General features: G+C 35.7%; 1 long non-coding RNA gene across 1 annotated transcript in view; it reads left to right on the forward strand.

The window, feature by feature from the left end:
• The window catches only part of LOC135412650 (uncharacterized), a 98175-nt gene that overhangs the window by 23355 nt on the left and 52208 nt on the right, over window positions 1-22612 (forward strand). Inside the window, exons 4-7 of the long non-coding RNA XR_010429831.1 lie at window positions 1314-1348; window positions 3827-3878; window positions 4041-4123; window positions 22525-22602. This is a non-coding gene — a long non-coding RNA (uncharacterized LOC135412650). The remainder of the gene's footprint in view (window positions 1-1313; window positions 1349-3826; window positions 3879-4040; window positions 4124-22524; window positions 22603-22612) is intronic.

The following is a 22612-nucleotide window of genomic DNA, read 5'->3' on the forward strand; positions in this document are numbered from 1 at the left end:
CTGTTCTCCAGTTAATGTGTTGTGTCATGAACTTAAGGACATACACCATCAATTTATAGTCATTATTTTTCAAATAGTGGAAAAAAAGCCTAGGCAATATTCAGCCTGAAAACTTCTTTCCAATTTTATCTTGCTTATTCTGATATATTTCCAAAAATCACAACTCAGTTGCACATCAAGATGTTCTCAAAATTACAAAAGAAGCTACTAATAGTTTGGAGACATTTTCAAATCCTTATAATTCCACCACTTAGAGAGAATAATTTTACAGGGATATCAATGTTTCCATGATTTCTGAACCTGATGCAATGGAATATATCCCAGAGTTATTAATCCTGTTTTGCGGATGAATAAAAATTATTAAAATATTTTTAAATGTCTTTACACCCAATGATGATTCATGTTCATCATGTTATCTGGGTAGTTGGCTGGAAGCAAATAGTCAGTTTGGTATTAATTTGTGAACAAGCAGCATTAGCAACTGCAAATGATGCTAATGATGCAAATGTAAAAAATGCTCGTTATGAAATTAAAATCTCTGACAGTGTACCAATATTGGATTTTGAAATATTCCTAATGCAGCTTTGTTGGTGTCTGGAAAATGATCTAGCAAAGATTATTGCACTTTCAACTGTAATAACAGACTAATCATTCAGAATATTTGCTGGTTCCCTCTGTAATTTCTTCTATGCTACAGGAGACCTAGTGGTGAATTTAAAAGGAAATAACCAATCTTGTTAGGTTTTCTGTCGCTCTCCTATAATTACCATGAGCAACTGCTTTTATTTTTCTCTAGATGTCATTATATTGCTTTACAAAAGTCTGTGCATTTTATAGATACAAAAACATTTGAAGAATTCTGTTCTTTCATGTTATGCTGGAATTGGTTTTATGTTTTTATGTTTTATATCCAAAAGGGCAGGATGAGCAGTTGAGAAGATTCAAATACTGGATTTGTGTTTCATTAGTGGTTTATCCTTATAAACTAAGTTTCTTCAGGCTGAGTTTTATACTGAAAACAAGGTGTAAGTCAACAATACGTTGGTTAACATTGCTTTGAAAAAAGTTTGGTTGGTTCATTCATCCCTTTGCTCATTCAATGACTGAAAAAACTATTTCCCTTGAAATGATGGGTATGTGATAATCTAATGAGGAAAGTAATGTACTTCCATTTTGGTTTCTCCTTAAAATAGTAGAAATAGAAGGGATGGAGGAAAAAAATAAATTTAAGTCTATGCTTCATTTTGGTTTGTGAGCATTGGGAAAAAAATCCATTTAAAATTTAATTTTCCCTTTTTTCTCCTTCCTTTTAGGCCTTGAAGGAAATACTTACCTTTCCAGCCAGCAGGTAAGAAATAAATATTCATACAGAATTGAGGAGGCAATATAATAGGTCTGTAACAGCAGTTGTCTCCATCTGTTGCATTTTGCTCATTTCACATTGTAATTTTCCTTTAGTATGGAGTTGCTGTACTTTTGCTTTCTGATCACACACCTTTACTCTGGATGGCATCTTGGATAGGAAGACAGATACAGCTTGTGATGGAGATAAAATCCTGTCTATGCTTCCTTTTTGAGCCCTGATAGCAATTCCTGAGAATTTGCTAGTTACTTTAATACCAGCTTTTAATCAGCCAAACTTGCAAACAGACTAAGGAGAAAAAAAAAAGATACAGTGTAGTAATATTAGATGTTATTAAGACAACAAAATCAAGAGAATATTGAGACTTATCAAACTAATAAAGTGATTTTTATTGACCTCTGTAGTTCATTTTCTATACAGATTCTAAGCAGAAATAAGGAGTTCCTATGGCCTACCAGCAACACCCTGTGTTGTTTTAATAGTTCTCTAAGGTTCACTGAAAACAGGAAAGCCAGAGAAGATCATGGGGTTAAACTGCAAGTTTTCTTTTTATTCTTTAAGTTACCAAGTGAATGCTTCTCATAAATTTCTGTGTTACTCTGTTAAATATATTGGATGAATAACCATTTTTTTCCCTGCAAATCTTTGAAGTATGAGAAGTAGAGATAATTTTAAAACTGTTTTCTCATACCAGTGAATGGTATGAGGTATGTCACGTGAGGAGTGCTGGCAGACTTCGTGTATTAAAGCTGACCTATCAGTGAGTTATTTGCTGGGAATTTATTGTAAGGAAAAATGAATACAAGGGAAACCAACCAGTAATATTTTCTAGGAGAATCATGATTTCTAGGATTCACAGGAGAATTGTGATTTAAAATTCTTACCTGTGGGAAGTTACCACTTCTCTGTGTGTGTGATTTACCTTGGCATTTTCTCAGATCTGCGCTTGTTACTCGTCCTAAAATCCCAAAATGGCAAATAATATTTTTAAGCAATTTTTCTGTTAGAAAGATGAAAGAGGAAACCTTTCTGCATGACACAGATTAGGGACAGGAATGCTAAATAACTCTACAGCCCTTCAAAGTTCAGTCTTTGAGCTTTCTTTGCCAATAAAAGGCATTTTGCTGGTATTCTCAGTAAAGCCACCCAAAAATTATATCGATGCAGATATAAATAAATACTATTAATGCTTTAATCCTCTATCAGAACTCAACTTTCATAATCTGCAGGTGGAATAGCACCATAGGAAAAATTGCAGATTAGAGTTATGACTGGAAATTTAAACTTTGAACTAAGAGGTTGTTGGCAGATACACTGAGCTTCAAAGGTACTGTGCTCAGTGCTGGGAAGCTGGCAGCTGAGATTTCAATGAAATATGTGGAGAAAATGATATCAAATAATATGATCTCTATATACTTTTACAACACAAGCACAAATAAAAGATTATTCTCTGATATTACAGGGTGAAATACAGAAGGTAAAGCTGAATAGAATATTCTGGCAAGTAAACAGGCAGAGGAGACAATCTTACCTGAAACCAATGTATCAGAAGGCTCATGTGGTGTTTCAAACCTGTAGAATTTGGAGAGATCAAGGTTCTCCAGGCACATTCCTGTGCTTTCCTACAGTACCAAAATCTAACAGAAGAAAGAGCTACAGCAAGTAACATCTAAAAGTATTTAAATATATTATTGCCTTATGGGTACATCTGTGTTAATGATTAAGACTGACAAAAGCACTTGAAGGAGAAATATTCAGAAAGATACTTTCTGTTCAAATCTTAAAATTAGTAATATAGTTTCACACTAGAATTTGGGAACTATGAGTTTCACTCTAAATGGCGCTGTGGTTGTGCTCTGTAGTTCTTTGGGAACTCAAGGAATGGTGAACAAAACTCTTATTCACCAGTCTGCAGATAGGGTTGGCAAGTGTCTGGTAAGGTCTGCTTGCTGACACCTCATCAGCCTAATTACAGGAGGTCAGAGCAGGGACAGCAAAAATTGATAATTATTTACATACAACGTTGCAGGATAATTGCCTGGGTTACACTGTCTGTCAAGGTAAGTGTTGGAAGTGCTTGAATGGCAGTGAATATTCTCAAGCATACATTTTTTTTTCCTCTTAAGGATCTGATTCAAAGCACATTAAGGTCAGGGACCGATGAATTTCCGTAGGTTTGGTATCAGGACCTGAAAAGTGCAGGGTGCCTGAATTTATCTTTCTTTTTTTGGAGGAAGTGCACAGCACACTATAAGCAGGTTATCTCTGATATGGCCCTCACGAGAGGGGCAGTGTGTTTGCTCTGCAATTCCCTTGTTTCTTTAAACTGCTCTATGCATTTCCACATGCATTATATCCATTAAATTGTTTATTATTTCACAAATGAAGCATTGTCTTCTCTACAAGGATTACCATTTGCAGAGAATCTTTCTTCTCAATGTATTTCTCTTCTATTTCCTTAAGCACCACTCTTACCTGCTGTGCTGGACCCAGACCAGTGCCTCACATCACAAAGGTAAATTAATGCATTTAAAATGCAGAATGTCTCTTCCCTACATTCTTAAAATCATGGAGAATTTTTATGATCATTGCTTTAAAGCTGAAGAATGTGCATTGGTTTGGGTTTTTTTCCTCACTAAACCACTTATAAAGATGGAGTTTAATGTTTGCTTGACAGTGCTTCTGGAGACAGACAGGATGTGGGCTTGTACAGATTCAGAATATTCTGAGCAATTGAATCCACTTTGGCTTTAGATAAAGGTATGTAATGTAATGAATTTGGTAATGTTCATTCTTACTTTTAATTTAAATTAATATTTCTGAGTTAAATGTAAGTTACATAAAAAATGTCCAGCTGTAACCTCTACCATTTAGAAGATAGGAATGAAAAACCTGACAGAGATTCCTTCTGCAAGCAAACTGCAAAGAAAAATCATGTCAGTTTGATGTAGCCTGCACAGTTGTCATCTGAACATTCCAAAGTAATCACACTTTTAACTGTTCCTGAATTGTAGCACTGAAATCCAAAAAACTGGGATGCAGGTAGGTGTAGGTATTTCGCAGGATATTTGGAAATACTGTATTCTCATGCTCTTAAATGAATAATGTATTTAATGACAGAATGAGTGTTACTCCGGAAAAAAAAAATTAAAATATTTACTGAAATAGAGTTTACTACTGAAAAAACATTCTTTTCTTGATAAATACATAGCTGTCTTCTTACCAGCACACAAGAGAGCACTCAGGGCATTCCTCTAAGCTATTAGTGACTTCATTGAAATGGACACTGAAAAGACTCTTGGTTTAGCTCCTGTAAATGTTTTTAGTTAAGAGTAGGGAGACAGGTGAAACTGGAAGAATGACAAGAAAAGCTATTTATTAGCATTCATGTTATAAATTGTTGTCTCTGTGCATGACATATTTGAGAACAGTGTTTTCTTTTCTTGGAACAGCAAAATCCAAATGCAAATGTGAAAGAGGAAAGAAAGCATTCTAATTCTCTTTATTTGCCTCTACTGACAAAGCTCAGTTCTTGATGATCTGAGCAGTTTTACAGTTAAGAATTGGTCTCCAATATTAGTAAATTCAAGGAGATTCAGATTTGCCAGCTGGCACGTTCTGAAAAATTGGGTCATATAATAGCATGGTGCAAATCCTCAAACCACCTCAGGATAAAGTTGTGACAGATGCTACCTCTTCTCTCGCTCTAACACCAAACATCTCATGGCAAGCACTGTGTGAAACAGAGAACTTTCCCTGGGTTAGTCTGATCTGTGTTTATCTCTAATGGCAGCTGCTAAAGTGCCTTGGCTAAATAAACCCTTGGTGTAAGTCAAAATGGATCCAGATCTGATCTTCTGTTCTTTTGGATGTAGTTTTCATGTGTTTGCTGTTTTAACGTCTCAGTCCTTGTAGAGAATTTTTTAAGGAACAGAATTTTTACAAAGCAGTTCATTGTTTTTCTTCTTCTTCCTGGCATGAAATATTCTTAAATTAGACCCATTAAAAATCTACTGTGTTGCTGAGAGCGCACATGCTGGAATTCTTTTCCCCCACTAATGTGAAGTGGGAGAAGCAGGAGTATCATTATATTAATGGATTGTGGGAAATATCCTCAACTACCCCCCGTTTACAAAGCAAAATGTAACCGTGTACAAAACCATAATAAAAGCAATCTGGCTGCAGAAGGCTGTAATAGAAGGATGATAAGTGAAATCCAGCTGCATATCACCATGACAAGTAATTCCTAACTGAATTCACTGATCCAAACTCTGCTCTCCTTTGTAAGACAAACAAGACATTGAAGCTGTCCTGAAGGCTCTGACAATGTGCTGGTGGTAGAATTTCGCTCAGGAGTAGGGACTTTCTAAAGTGTGAGACTTATATGAATCAAAACCATGCTTGTGCTGGAAGTTCTAGGATCTACAAGAATTTCCCTCCTAAATCCACATATTAAATCCTGCTGTTAAAAAGAAAAAGATGTTTATTAGCAAGCCAGCACTGTCTTCCTTCCAATTGTTCTTTAAAACATTTTTATTATACCTAAAAGGTCAGAGAACTTTGACATACTTACCTGTTTCACGGTGTACAGTGAGTTGTGTGCATTGAAAGATGCAAGATTATCATTAGTACTATGACTCATGCTGTGAAAATACATTCTAAGTGACAAACATCAATAAAACAATATTGGATTGGAGTCCTGATAATTTTATAGTTTTAATTTTTTTCTATGAGGAAGCAGGTAAGAGGAAGTTTTGTGAAATGTATGTGAATCATCAACCAGCACAGGAACAATTAGGTCTTACAGGATTAATTCTGTTATAAGGCCCATTTTCTCTCTCTTGTTTATCTGTCTGCATGCCTGAATGAAAGTAATAGTGAGAAGGGTTACAGAAGGCAGTTACCTAGACATTTTTAAAATCTTAACTTAAATCAAGGGAGATTAGCTGGATGTAGGGAATAAGTTCCAGGATGACTCCCCTTATGCAAGACATCCTAATGAAGTATTGTTTCATAATCAAGTGATGACAGAAAGGATTGGTTTCACCCAATGTAAACCAAATGTATTTTAAAGCATACAGTTATTTTACAAAAGTTTAGGTATTGCCTGCTTCATTTTCTCTTTTCAAAGACAAAGGGAAAATTGCCGTGCTGCATCACAGTAATTCTTGTCATTGAACTAATTATTACAGTGGTAGTGCAGCAGTAGTCACTGTTTGAGCAATTTCTGGCCAATTTATCAATATCAGAGTCTTAATAGTTTGATTAAAACCAGAGGCATATGTCAAGTGGGGCCCTAATTTTCTTCCTCGATGATAATAGACATTTGCCAAAATGGCTCAATATCAGATTTTTTTATTGGCCAGTTGAAAACGTGTCATAATGAGGCACGAAGCCAGAGACTCCGAATGAGCTGGCATAATGACAAAAACCAGAATTATATTTAAAGCAGAGAGAATAAAGCTTCTTTTGGATGAAAGATCAAAATTGTTTCTGGCATAAAAAATACCTGTTGCCAAGGAGGTGTAAATCCTGATCTCTGCTCTTACTGTCTCCAAGGGCAGTCATATCTAAGACTGAAACAAATTGGTTTGTGGATGTAGATAATACAATAATGCAGATATTAAATACAACAGGCCCCACCAAAGCATTTTTGGGTTCTCCATTCTCCCATTCCCAACTTCCAAGGCATAATGGTTTTGTCCGGCCCTTGACTTTACATCTTGGAGGATAATGAAGATGCAGTGTTCTGGCTTGCCAGTCATTCCTTGGTCTTGGTTCAAAACTGAGAGACCAGGGAGGGTGGCAGGAAGGCAATGAGCATCCACTTCCTTGTAACTGTTGCCTTGTGATTTGAAAGCAGACACAATCTTGCCTATCAAAGAATCCTTTTATCAGGCACAGGCGAGCTGAACATGTATTGCCCTCTGAAAACAGATATGTGCCTTTATATTGTTTTATACAGACAGCAATAATGTCAACATAACACAAAGCAAACTAATATTGCTGAAAATGACACAGTCATTTCTAAAGACAAGACATCTTTGGGGTCCAAATACTGAAATTCAAGGAGAAAAAGATGAGAGTTTGCATTCTGGTGAAGACTTTGATTTTGATTTCAACAGCAAGTGCAATGAACACGTCCAAAAAAAGTTTTTGTCTTGAAATATGCAGTTAATCCAGTTCCTCACCTCTGTTTCCCAGTCACAGCCTTTCCCAATTAGATTTCTATTTCAGTACTGTTTCTATAGCAAGGAACTTGCATAAAAGAGAAGGAGTGGGAGATTTTCAAAGTACCCATGCTAATTAGGTGTCCAGCTCTCATTGATTTTGAATGGGAGCTGGGTCCTTCAGAACTCTTTATGCCTTTGAAAATGTCTCCTGTAATCTCTCCCCACTCTCTTTGTGCAGCCTCTGGCGTTCAAAGCCTTCCAGCCCAAAGAAGAGACAGCACATGATGCCTGGTCTCCATTACCCTTCCTGTCAGAACTAATATGTACAGCTGGAAGGTTTCAAAAGGATAGCCTATATGTTGTTGACAGAAAGGAACTTTAGGGCTGTTAATATTTTACACATTAACTCCTTACCTGCTACAATGCCTGCTTCTGTGTGACTTTAAAGGTTTCAGCAGATCTGAAATAGGTTTGTCCTTGAAGGACTGTAGCATCACTACTGACTTATAGTAGTGATAAATCATCTTCAGAAACAACACTAAGTCAGAATCACAGATCTGAATTATTTCACTACTTTCTGAAACTATGACTCAATTATAAGGCCAGATAAGCTGGGAATTAGCTATTCCATGTACCATGCTCAAATGTTCAAGATTAAATGTCATATATTTAAATGCACGGGTATGTATTACGTCCCTTTTGATAATCTATTTTACTGGCCAGTAGTTAACAATTATTTCCCCAAGATTTTAAGTATTCTCCTAGTGGTTCTGAAAATCTGATCAAATAACCTAAAAAGAAGTACTGAGTCCTTTCAGAAAGCTTTTTCTAGGAAAGGATTTTGTTTACTTTAACAGCTTAAGTGAAGTACAGCACAGTGAGTGTTCAATGGATGCAGCAAAGCAAAGCTTGTTCAGCTCTGACTCTTAACTGTGAGGGATATCTTGGCTTATGGGATAAGGAGAGGGAGAGAGACAGAGGGGGAGTAAAGAGAAGAGAGAGGATTCTGTTCTGCAGATACCTGTAATAAGAGGTACACACCCTTAATCCTGTGTGTCCTAATAAGGGCACATCTTGCAATAAAATACAAATTATGAGTCTAAATGTAATTCCACACCATTGGAAATGTCACAGGAGTGCTTCTCATTTTGTGCAGGTGAAGTTCCTGTAAAATTTAGAAGGCAAGAAAGACTCCTAGTTAGGCTCTAAAAACAAGTAGAAGTTCTGATTAAAGCCTGGTTGAATGCCTTGCTGAACAAAATGTAATCACAGAGTACATCATGTGCAATCAAATTAGAAAGGACCTTGTTCTCCTATCTGTTCACCCATCTATGGTGAAGTAATTGCTTCTTCAGAATGAAATGTTAATAATGGCCCTTTAGACTTCGAATGCAACTAAAATGTTACATACAAAATAAAACCCTTTGGTTGCAGCATTCTATGATTTCAGCTGCTTGGAACGACTCAAATTGAAGTCTCTGGTTTTATGTCACAAGGATGGCCTAAACCATATGTGATGATGGGATAATCTCAGAAAGTTGGCAGCAGTTGTAGTGCTTCTAATTTTAGTCACACCAAGTTAAAATAAAGCTGATAAAATTAATTAAATCCAATAAAAATATTAAGAGGTAGGTAAAACTCAAAAAAACCCTGTGAACAGCACAGTGACAAACATTAATCAAGACTGATTACTTTTACAAGTGTTCAATGCACACATTTAACCTGTGCTGAAACTGTAAATAAGTATTACAGTACTACTCCTATTGAAACTCTTGAGAAACAACCTCAAAGTCGTGGTTTAACATTCAGAAAAATTAACAAAAAGAACTACTCTTATTCATCCAAATCGTAAAAACAAAGCTGAATTTGGGATATTAAAGAATACTTTTGCTGTGCTTCAGTTCTTTCAGTATTTAAACAAGTTTCCAACATTTACTCAGAGATAAATTTATATATTTAAAAAACCCTGTTTTATGGAAAACTACATGTTTCATTAGATGGATTATGGAAAAATATAGCCTTTTATTAGAACATAATCATTAGTGCTGCAGAGGTTCTATGAAAATAAGCTGTTTCTAGAATTGTTAGGTGTTAATCTACCTTTTTATTAAATCAGTGGTCAGAATGAAAATCTATCTTAAATCATTCATCTCATGGTTCGTTGGCAGTCACAATGTATTTTATTTGATCTTTAAGCAAGCAGTGAGGACTTAAAGAAATTTCTCTTAATATGAATGAAAAAAGACTCTCTGATTTTTAATTGATAGTAGTTCTTGAAATTTTAAGGACATATTTCTCTTTTTCACCATGGTGATTGCCTAGCTACAGCTGTATTTTCTGAGCTTCCAAAGACATAAAAAGAATGAAAGCCTTACCTATGTCCATAGGTTTTTTTAGATAAATAATTTTAATTTTTTTTTATATTTGCAATTCACCTAAGCTCCATCAGAGAGCATGAAAAGATGTGGCACTGCCACCTTTGTGACTGTGAGACAATCATTGTTCCTGCAATGTTTCAGCTAACCTGCAATGCCTGCCCTGAAATAAAGTACACACAATTGCCTGAGGCCTGTGCAAGAGGCCTGGATTTGTCTTTTGTCCTAAATTTTCCAAAATAAATTGAATGAAAGCTCAGTGATCACTGACATCACAGCCATCAACAGTACATGGTGTCCCAGGCCAGAGTTCAGGGAAGGGGAGGAAAACAAGGAGCCTTTTTCAAGGATTTTTTTAGGACATTTTTGGTTTTACTTGCATCAAAGGTTGCCCTCAAGCCTACAGGAAAGTATTTCATTACTGCCTTGTAACATTTTATGGTTTTTAGAAAATATTGCCTCTGTGTTGGACCCAACATTAGGAAAAGTGTAATTTCCATTTTTGGTTCTGCATCATTTCATCTTCCTGAGGTAAGGAAATCTGGAGCTTCCTTGCAGCCATTTGTGGGTATATTACACAGATTTCTTCCAGGAAAGCAACTGCTGAATTAATTTGTTTTAAAGCAAGCTGAGATTTCATCTCACCCAACTATGACTAATACAAAGATCACAATACAGATAATTTTCTAGATCTGCACTTAGACTTTCTTTCCCTTTTGACAACAGAGTGGACCTTGGACAACTCTGCCTGTAATTTCTGCTCTTCAGCCAGGTCCAAGCAAGGAATCCAAATCCAAGAGGAGAGTTCAGGGTAGCATAACGACCTGTTTCTACTTGGACTGTCAGGAGATGGAATGTTGCAGTCATGGGATATCTGGAACAATCTTGATAGCTTTAAGATTTAAAATTAAAAGGGGTGCCTTCAGGCATATTGTTTTTGAAGCTGTAAGCAATAGCATATTATTGTTCACAGGATTTTATTCATTCAAATGCATTCTAGCAGTAGACTTTAAAAGGATGTGCTGATCACAATCATGAGGGTTTTAGTTTTGAAATTTAATTCAAAGTCATTGAATACTAATGAAAAAAATACACAAAATCCCAGCATTTAAATAATAAGACTTTCATCTAAAAGTGCTAATTCGTATGAATTCTCACACTGTATCTCATGCCAGAAGTTTGGAGCAAAGTAAATCCTCGCTAGTCCTGTGCCTTCTTAGTGGCTTTTGATAATAAAAAAATACCTTTTTTTCTAAAATGGTTTTGTCCAAGAAAAAAAAATGAATGAGTGAAAAATCACCTCCAGGTTTGTGGGTAGAATTTTAAGTTGTTTGTTTGCAGATTTTTATTTTTTGTTTAATTGAAGGGATTCTTGTTTAATTTGAAAATTATCAATTACTAATTTCACTGCAAGAAAATAATTTGCATGTTTTATACCCACCTAAGCCACTGGCACATAGGACAACAAAGGTCTCACAAGTGTACACATTTTACTGACATGCACATGTGCCATTCTTCAAGGGGAAAAATTCATGTAAGAACACTTTTCAAATGCAGGGAACTTTTGCTTCTTTAAACTATTAAATCAAAAATAAGCTTAACATTAAGAAAAAAAAAAGAACTACCAAGAAAACCCCAAACTTCTATTATTCTGATATTTTGAGGATGCTGATTTGTCTCATTTATTTAGAACAAGAAACAGTTTAGAATGTGATAGTTTTGAGTTTACTCTTCTTAAGAATTCTTCAGAACCCGGAGTGGGCAGTGGGGATAAGAAAGGTAGGAGGTGAAGATGACAGGGCAGTATCACCAATTCAATTTAATCTTAAATTCCAAAAAGCTTTTCAAAATCAAATCAAATATAAAGGGGGAAAATTAGCATAAGAATCACCAGCAATAAAAGTAAAGAGAAAGAATAAAGTAATTGCTTTTCACCAAAGCTTAAAGCAAAGCAATAACAGAGAAAATACTGCAGCTTAGAAAATGATTTGCCATTGGGATGATTCATTTCTAGCCTATAATAGGTTTTATTTCCCTGCTTTGCAGTAATGCATTCATTACATGCCCAATTTTGAGCAAAGTTAGCCACAGAATCCTTTATAAATATACAACAGTCACTCTTCAGCTCATCTTCAATGCTCCAATGCATGACAACCCAGATGGTAGCAGCGTAGCACGACAATAAAAGGTGCACAATAGTTGTCTAGTACTTTATTATTAGTTGAAAGAACAGGCTAAAATGACAGGAGTTTATTGTATAATTCATTAGTCCAGCTTCTGGCCCTTTTGGAGTCAGCATTCAGATGCTGTTCAGTGTCAAAAGCAGGTGTTTTTCAAAGGCATGCCCTGTGGAAGGGTTCATGTTGTAGGAAGCTGGGCTTGGCTCTAGTTAAACCCAGCAGCAATTCACTGCCTTAAATTCTTACCCACTTAGTGGTTACTGTCAGTACATTAATTTTTAGAAGAGCAAAGTTTTCCAAACCTTTTGTCCAAGGGTAAAATCCTGAAGAGAGATCCTATTTAACTAAGTCTTAAACTCAAGGATTTTTGTGAATTTTCAATAGTAAACACTTCTAATATCCTTAAAGTCCATGGATATGGTTTTGATATCCTATAGAAAGGAAGGCCGTGGCTTTAAAGTTCAGGTTCCCAGGACAGACAGTCAGCAATCACTCCAAGAAGTTTTCAAAGGCCTCTCTGTCTCACTCTGCTGACTATGAAACTTGCACATTAATTTTAATCGCACCGTTCTTTAGAGACCTTAAAATTTGGGTGAAATCTGTGTGCATTTGTAACCACATCCAAACCACCACATTTTGGCAGGTGAGTGCGTCATGATCTCTCAGTTCCAAGAAGCTTTTAAAGAAACATTTGAAATGAAACTTTTGTTTTAGAAAGCTTTTAAAGAACCTGCTTTTTTACAGGTTATCAGTTGTATGTTTTATGGGTACCAACCTGTAAATATGAGGAAAGCAGTAATGTGAGGAAACATGTAACAATCTACTTGTCTTGAAATGCCATTGTCAAAATAAAACAGACGTATTTTCAACTCCAGGATACAGCAGTGGCAAAAACATAACACTGCTGAAGCCAATGGCAGAAATGTCCCTGAGTTCAGTAGCACTGAGATTTCATCTCAGAGCTTCTAATTTTAATGACTTTACATATTCATTTGCTACCCTAAAATGCTACATTAAGAAAGACAAGCATTTAGTTATTCTGACGTGCAGACCAGGAGAGCAGGCCATCTGGCATCCAACAAAATGTTATGATTACTGGAGACTTGTTTCCAAAATATGACTTGCTGAATTGGTATTTTCATTTCAGCAAAAAACAAACAGGTTAAGAGCTTTCTCTTTGAAGTTTATTTTATTTCTGTACAATACAACAGATGGAAGTGGCATTCACCCCACTAAGCAGGGGGATTGAGCCTTCCTGTGAGAAGTCTACCAGTTGAAGTTCACAGCTTCATCAAGAACATATTCTAACTTCTGGTATCATTTCTTGAACAACTTAGAGCTTTGTGCATTGTGTTTTGTCTGGGAAACACTCCAAGTTTCGGAGACCTGCTCTCCGCTAATTTAGAGTGGATGGCATTTGAAAAGTAAAATGTCTTTCTAATAAGAGGCTGTGAAGTCATAGCAAATAAATGCAGTCAACAGTGCACAAAATGACACATCTGTGGCCAAGAACACCTTTGTGGAAAGGCACTGGCTCTTAATTAGTTGCCTGGGAATCTCTGCTGCTATTTGACAAAGTCTTCTTGCTGCAGTTTGGCTACAAAATGGAATTGGTTTTAACCTCATTTATTGAAATAAAGAAAAAGAGATGCTATTAACCCCATCAGTTGCAAAAAAGCCACTGACTCACCTGCAGCCATGTTAGGTTCCTGACTCCAGGCATCTAGTCTAAAATGAAATCAAATAACAGAACACAAAGGCCAGTGGCATTAGGTCCAGCTTTTATTCCTTCCCTTAATTCCACTTCAGTTGTAAATCATATGTATTAAAGGCAATAATTCATTTTTTCTCAGCAGTCAACAAATTCACATAAATAAAATCTCTATTTCCCATAGTTCTAAGATGTTAAATTCACATAAATAAAATCTGTATCTCCCATAGTTCTAAGCTGTTAAAAATGACTGGACAAGTTATTAACTGTTAATGTTCTTCCCAGCAGTGGACAGCACTTCACATTCTAATGAGCATGCCATGAAAAGAGCAATCATGGTACATTTTTGGACTGTGTGCCTAGATTCAAGACATTATGAGAGATGGTTACAATAATATTTTGCTCTACATTTATAGAATAAGTAAATGTACAGAGAAAGAGCAATGAAAAAAGGAACAAAACTGAATAATTGTGCTGCATTCTAATAGATGACAGTATTGGGTATACAGTTACAAGAGCCATTTTTCTGAGGCGTGAAATGCTGAAGATACTAATTTAAGAGGTTAAGCTATAAAAGTTTAAAAGCAGAGTGATATTAAGAAATGGAAAAAATAGGCTAACTACTGAAAATACCATTAGAGCTGTATATATTTGGCTGTAGAATGCTATTGCCAGGAAAGGTATAACCTCTGCACTCAAGTCCAAGAAAACACTTTAAATAAAAAGTACCACAGCAATAGAACCGAAAGTCATGCAGCTCTAGGTGAGCTGATAAATACCACTGATTTTTATGCTTATGAGAACTGCAGAATGGGAGTATATGTGGGGCATGTAATTTCAGTTTATTGCAATTCCATTTCTCCATCCCTAAACTGGGGATAAAAGTAATGTTTAAACACATTCACAAAGGGCTGTAAATGCAATTTAGGCAGCTAAAGGCAGCTCTGCAGTACAGGTGGAAAACCCCACAACTTAGATCAAAGATGCCAAAAATACTTTCAGTCTTGTCTAACCCATTGGGACTTTCAGATTTGTGTTACCTGAAGACAAAATCCGAGAAACTGAAGTATTTTCACCACCTGAAGTTTAAAGAAGAAGGTGGGCTTTGCACTCAGCTTCTCCAACAGTCTATGTATTGTGGTTGTATCAAGCCCAACTAAATCAACAGATGTTAATTTAGACTGGAAGGACTAATATAATGCAGATTAATGTTTGTCAGTCAAATCGATAAAGATAACATGACTACACTTCACATGAAATTATTTCTCCAATAAGTAGTTAATTTGCATGTAGACAATGATTATTGTTAGTTAATTAAATGCCACGTGATTGTTCAAAGTGCACTGATACTTGTGAAGTAGGTGTCATAAACAGCATAGTCATGGAAGCATAATTTGAGACACATTTGTTTGAACTTGCTGGTACTGGAATATTCCTGGAAATGGGACATACATGGGTAGCTATTTTCTGGCTGTAGTACTAATGTGGTAGCAGGACTGCTTTCCTTTACAACTAAGACAGGAATCTGCAGTGTGTGTTTTAAGTTATTATTGTATTTCCTGATCTAGAATCTAGATCTAGTGACACAGAGTGGGCATCTTATTACTTCATTATTTTTGGTAAAACAGAAGCAACTGCTGACAAAAGGCATTTCTCCATATGCTCTTGATATTACAGGTGATTTCTTCTTTTCCTTAGGCTCCATTTGTGGCTAGAGAATTTTACATTGACAGCTGATCTTGGTTTGGTTTGGTTTCTGATGTTGATCTTTACTGATTCTTCCCTACAGTGTATCCTTGAATTTGAACGAACAGACAGTTTATTGTGGAGGAAGAGGAAGGATGTTTGTAGAGGAAAAACAGGAGTGGAATTAGGAGGCTTAATGGCCTTTAAATTCTGTCATAGCAGTTTAATTTCTTATTGTAGATTTTATTTATTATCCTGGCATCACCTGTCATCCTGATGAGGGTAATGATTAAAGTGTGGTGTACAGCATGATACATATGGACTTCCTCTAAACTAAAAATAGGCTCCCTTTAGCTCAGTGGCTTTTCAGTAGGTTTTTCATTTTTCTTTGATGACTTCACACTGGTTTCCATTTTAACTTAAGAAATAGTTCAGCAACTGGGAGTACACAAATTCTGCCAGGGATTTGTAAAGGCACTTAGTGACGTGACTTTTGTAGAAAGAATGCACAGCTTCTAAATGTTCTGCATGTAAAACAGCTATCAATCAAAAACTTCCATAGGTAACTACAGAAACAAAATTGGAGTCACCTGTTTTATTCAGAAGGAGCTACTTGTAATGGTGGAAACTAGAAATATTTTAGCAGAATTGAATACTCTCACAGAGCTGAAACACTGATGCACTAAATGCTGCGAAACTCAGCTGGAAATTCTTATTTTCACGTTCTGTTACAAACCTGACTGATAAGGAAATCTTGGTTGACTCTTTAGGAAAAGAAAATCATTGTGGTTTTTTTTCTTCAGGGGCTTATATCATGTCCCCATTGAAATCTTTATTTATCCGGTATGAAGAAAACATATACATGATTTCTGTTGAAGAACATACACAGATGTGTATCTTTCTGGTTGGGTTGGGGTTTTTTCTTTACCAGCACCGTTGTGGCAATCCCTGAAAGGAAATTGTAATTAAGTTTTTAATTAATTATTATTACTTCTCTGCTATTTCCTGTCTGAACACTAGTTTATGGTAGGCAAAGGCGTTCCATCAGTCATCCCACCCTGCATAATGAGCAGCTTTGCTAATAGGACACAACAGACTGTAGAGTTATTCAGTCAGCAGTCTGAATAATGACATTTTACACAAAAATCTAAATAATGAGCATGCAACAAAAGCAATAAGGTGGATTATGGCTTTTTGCTTTTAAGTCACCATGAATGGATAAATGGAAAGGAATTTAATTATGTTTTATAAGTAATACAGAGTGTTCTGCAGGTTCCTTAAAAATCAGAATAGGTCAGGGCACCCAGTGCTTTAGAAGAATATGAATTTAAATAATAGATACAACTGCTAAGAATCAGCTTCATTGGAATATGTAACTTTGCATTTGCATTTTTGTGGAAAACATCTGCAAAATATTGCTTATCATAAATTAGAAGGATGTTAAGACCGTATTTGACAAACACCCCAGACTCAGCTTCTAGTACACATTGCTGCAACTTATATTAAAAATATAATATAATATTATAATATAATATAGGCATCAAGACTGCCAGAATTAATTCAAGGAGCATCTGGACACTGCTCTTATTCATACTGTTTAAATTTAGGTAGTCCTTTGAGGAGCACAAAGTTGAACTTGATCCTTATGGGTCCCTCATTATTTGAGATATTCTATAATAACATAACATAAAATAACAAAAAAGCAACTTGAGAAAGAATGATGTGTGACTGAATGTAATTTTTTTACTTGTAGAATTATATGACTTAGTTATGTCACATTTAAGAGAAATCCATTACATGAGACCAAGAAAAATCCGGGAAGTAAAAACTAATAACTTATCTACCACGTACTCTAGGAATGATATTTTGCTAACTTACCCAGTAGTAAAGCAAAATGTTGGAAATTATCTGCACTCTCAGTAGGAACATTCTTTTATTTCCCATTCTAAATTTCTTATAAAATTCTATTATGCTTTATGGGACCCAAAAAAATGGAATATTGTATGAAAAATAGCTTGTGGCAGAAACAGAAAAATATAGGCTTTCAGATTTGTGCATTGATCTTGGCACCAACACTAACACCTTGCAGACAGATTTCTAGTAAATGTTTTACACGTTGCTGATTTCACTAAGTCTAATTAAAAACTGTGAGTCATAAATTATATCTAGTTATCACAACTAGATGTATCATTTTCTCCCAGATTTTTGAAGTTAATTCTTTAAAAAGAAAAAATTCTTTCAAAACCTCAGGACTCTGACGTATTTCGACTTTAAATGCAAACCGTGAAGTTTGTTCTGTCCCCAGTTAGGTGAGAAGCAACTCAACCAAAATCAATAAATACATTTCAGCTGTAAGAAACCTGTGCAAGAAGAGACTGGGATTAGGATTTCCAAGTTTATCTGTTAAAAGGGGATTACTACAAAGAGCAGAAAACCTATTGAGCTTCAGAAACTTTTTGCTGCTTATAAATATCTGAGGGTTTAAGCACCACTTCTCACAAAACTCGTTGCTTCTACTGATGAAATGTATTTTTAGCTCAGAAGCACATCTGCTCATACTATGAGGTAACTCTAAACTGAACCAAGTCTTAAAAGAATGATCCTATCAGGTTTAATTGTTCAGTAACAACATTAATCACGATTAACTCATTTAATATTAATTTGGTTGTCATAATATGCTCTAAATTAATTAGCTTGACCTTAATTTTGAAGGATATCCCACAAGTGGCCAGTGTAAAAGCTTGGCTTAGAGCAGAAGGCAGGCTGGGAACATGATTCCTGACTACCAGGTCTGGCCTTTGTACTTGAAAGAGTTTGGAGTATTAAAATATTTCTCCTGTTTAATCTCAGCCAGTAACATCTGTATTTACAGTCAGAGTTCAAGAGGAAGTAAAAGATTCCATCTCAGCTGGGAGAGATCTGCCCAGATGTTTCTCACAACCTGTAGTCATCTCTGAACTCTCTAAAGCAGATAATCTGATCATTTTAACATCCCAATTCCATTGATTTTACCATTTCAGATATGGAAAAACTGAGGTGTGGAAATAAATGATAGATAAGCCCTTTAAAGTAAATATTTTAGAACATTTTTACTCACCTTCTCAATCCCACATCAACAACTACATTAAACAAGTAAAGCTGTTTTACAGCACTCAGAATTCTAGCAGGATTATCATTATAGCAGGCTTTTCATTTCTTTTGTTCTGTATTTTTTAATTGAACTTTTCAATAAAAATCGATGATCTTGCTAAACAAGGCTTTTAATGCAGAGGTCACTGACTCATTCTAAACTGAGATACAGATGAATGCTTTAAAAACAATAGTTTTAATACCAATATTTGATACAAAGTAGCTGATGTATTTTATTCTTTTCATACACTAGATTATGCATTCTCCTTACACTGGCATTTCTGATATATTTTCCGAGAATCAATTTTTGTCTTATATAAATGGTTCTCTGGAGGATTTCACAACTACAGGCAGCAGAAATCAAACATAAAACCTACCCTTAGGACAAAAATATTGTCTATTGTTTGCACAAAAAACAAGCAAAATAAACTGCTGTTTGAGTCTGTCCAGAAAAATGTCCTGCTGTTTTGTTAAAAGTGGGACTTACACCTCATGGAATTAGAAAAGACCAGCAGCTCAGGCGATAGAGAGTCCATAAATCACTCCTGTTCTTTACCAAAGGAGTCTGCATGTACACTACATACATTTTAAAATTAAGAAGCAGTAGAAGTGGGGGAAAAAAGCCCTTATGCTGTGAGGATCATTTGGTAACAAGTACAGATGCATCTCAAAACCACTTGAAAACAAGACATTTCCCTGCTGCCGAGAGTCCGAATTTTGAGCACGGTTGAAACTGTTAAAGCACAACAGCAATTATTCCTGTTCATTCATTACCAGCTTATGCCTGGAAATAATAATTGCACTGAACCCAATGACCACATGAGATGAGCAGAGAACATTCAGGAGCTAATAATTCTGTTTAGGTATGTTCCTGATTGCTTTTGGTCTGCAGAGGATACAACTGAATTAAGTAATTTCTAGCTTTTTTCCTATTAGCCAGGTAAGTCAATTTGTATAAATTCAGCCCAGAGGTTCCCATAGCATATCACTGTAGTATAAACTCAAGTTACACTGATGTAACTAATAAAATTTACTCACCACCTTCCAAGAAACAGGGATTTGAGAGATCCATGGTAGAAGGTACCTTTGTTCTACATAAGGCTTCAAAGAATGCAGTAAAGAAAATTAAATTACTTGACATTATATAGGGCTCATTGCGTTACAAGGCTCATTATATTTTGTCAAAATCCAGGTTTTATTTCTTGGCATCTCTTCAGCCTTTATCAGTACAGAGATTCTGCTTCAGTTCTGTTCATCATCATTGCAACCCAGATTTTTTACTGTCACCACATGTGCCATCGTGTTCCTGCTTTACACCTTCCCTTCTGTGGAACCTTCTCATTTCCATTCAGCACTTCAGCTTTCTGCCTTCAGAAAACCTCCCTCTTTCATCTTACCAATGCAAACTGCTGCAATTCTTTAATTTAGCTGCTTCCAGGTGATTTTGACCACCATCTCCAGGCCCAAGAGCAGATCTGTTCTTGTGCCCCGATGTATAGATGTGTCCTGAAACCAGCTCCTGGGAGCTTTGGCTTCAGCACTGGCACTGGTACTGTAATTTAAAACTCTATGTTATCAGACCCTGCCAACATTTCCTCACATTTAGGTGTTCTCAGTATTTCTCTCCTTTTTTTTTTTTTTTCAAGGCAATGTATTTTCCAAGTTAAAAACCAGCTCAGATTTCCCTGATTTTCCCTGCAATCATTTTTGTTAAAATACCAAAAAAAGGGGGCAAGACTATTATGTGCTTCCAAGAAACTTTAAATTCATGTGCAAGAAAGAGACAAAAAACCTGTTTCCGTTTTTTTGATGATTTAATACTTAAAATGTTTTTTCTGTTTCTGCTGCTGTGCTTATCCCCCTAATATGCAAAAATGTGCAGAATTCATTACCTGCTGCTGTTATAGAAAGAAAATACAGCAGTAGTTTATTTTATTCTTCCAAATTAAATATTCTGACCCTTTTTTCCTGGTGATCTTTTCCCCTTTTCTGTACACCATTGTTGCCTGTTATTAACCTGCATTGAAATTTTAATTTTTAATAAAAAAAAATCCATAAATCAAAATTAAGAGACATTGTGATTACTAATGGACATTGTTTCATTCTTTACCATGGTGCTATCCCTTTTGGAACAGTTTCATTATTTATTTTTTTTTCTCTTTCTTAATTAAAGGTCCTTTTTTATAAGAAGTCTCTTTTTGGAATAAACACTGATTATTCCACATCCCAAGATCTGGTTGAAAAACCTGAAAATGTGTATTCTAGGCTTACAGTAAAGGCTGGAATTATTCCTTGCCATGGCACTGATATGAAGTTTGCTTTAAAACATGAAAGATCCTCTTAGACTCATGAGAAATGGTATTAAAATTTATTGTTAGATATTGCTGATTGTGATTGAAAATCACTTCATTAAATTACAGTACAGAGAGATGAAGGACATCTTGCAGCAATGAAAATGGTTGCAAATTTAATTAAAACATTAAATTATTGTTGGAATAAAGGTCATAATCATAAAATGTAATTGAAGGAAGTACATTAGCATGTACCCTAAGGTATCCTTTCTATTTCAAAATACATATTACATATTTGACATTTAAGGAGGAAATAGGTACCATTTCATCTGGATGGATGAACGACGATGGTGAGAATTGTTATCCATAATACAGTTTAAGAGCCCAATTTTTCAAAAAATCATTTGCTCCTTGCATAGGTGTAACATACTATTTGTGTGCCTCTGACTGGGGGAATTCACATTATTTATGGAACAGCCTGGACCTGCACAGAGCAGAGGACATCAGATCATATACTAAGGCTTTATGGAAAAGGTGTAACTTATGCCACAGCCTTCCAAGGGTATCCTTGTCAGCCCCTGCTTATGTTTATGCCACTGTGTGCCATTTATCACTGCACTTCTCTCCCTTGCAACAGATTAGGGAGGGAAAAAAATGCCTGAGGACAGAAAATAGAAGCTGCAAGAACATCTATCCATGAAACTGGTGCTGAAAGCACATTGGTGATGCTGCCACAGCAGGGCTGTCACCTCATGTCCTGAGAATGTCTTGTGCCAAACAGCAAATACCCCAGAAATTAATAAACCTTAATGATTCCTCCTAAACACTCAGCAGTAGCCTTTGAATTCAGATCAAGTCTTGTCAAACATTCTGCATCTCTTTCACTTTCTGCATTTACTGGTATCTTTTTGAAAAGGGAGAGGGTATTTTTTGAAATGGCTCGGATGGGAAAATCAGAGCCAGCACATGTCGAAAATTTATATATTTCTATATAAATAATTTTGTAATATATATTTGGAAAGAAAGCTAGGATTGCCAAGCTGGAGTTCAGCAGTGGTTATGCTAATAAATCCACGCTGCAGATTGAAATGCTCTGTTGCAGCAAGTCATTTTACACTGTGGAAACAAAATAAGGATGGTGCACAGGTTTCCGATAACAAATTAATTCTTAATATTCTTAAATAGCAGTAGAAATCTCCTAAATCCGCCTCAGTGATCATCATCTTTCATTGCTGTTTCTCCAGACATTATTTCAGTTGCCGTATTCCTTCTCATACTGACCTGTTGCATCAAAGTCAAAAACCTGCAAATTTTCAAAGTTTAAATCTACTTCTGTTATATTTTCCCACTTTTTTCTCTTTTTTTGCCCTCTCCTGCTTTACCTTTTCCTTGTTTTCCAATGTTTTCTTCTATTCAAATGTGTTCCTTTATTAGCAAAAACATTCAATTAAAAAAAAATCAAAGAAGATCAGCCAGGTTTTAGTGATCAGATATTGCTTCTTAGAATTATGACATAAGTTTTATTTCTCAAACACAGAATCTCAAGATCCATACTGCTATTTTTCTGTCCCATTGTAGTGAGGTTTTCTCTGAATCCTTCACTATTTTCTTTACAGAGAATTACATCTGACACAACGAGATACAGATTTCAACACTGTTTGGCTCTGCACTGGGATCTCCAGGAAACCTGATGTGTAAGTGAAT

This window comes from Pseudopipra pipra, chromosome 4, assembly GCF_036250125.1.
Source record: "Pseudopipra pipra isolate bDixPip1 chromosome 4, bDixPip1.hap1, whole genome shotgun sequence".
NCBI classification, from domain to species: Eukaryota; Metazoa; Chordata; class Aves; order Passeriformes; family Pipridae; genus Pseudopipra; species Pseudopipra pipra.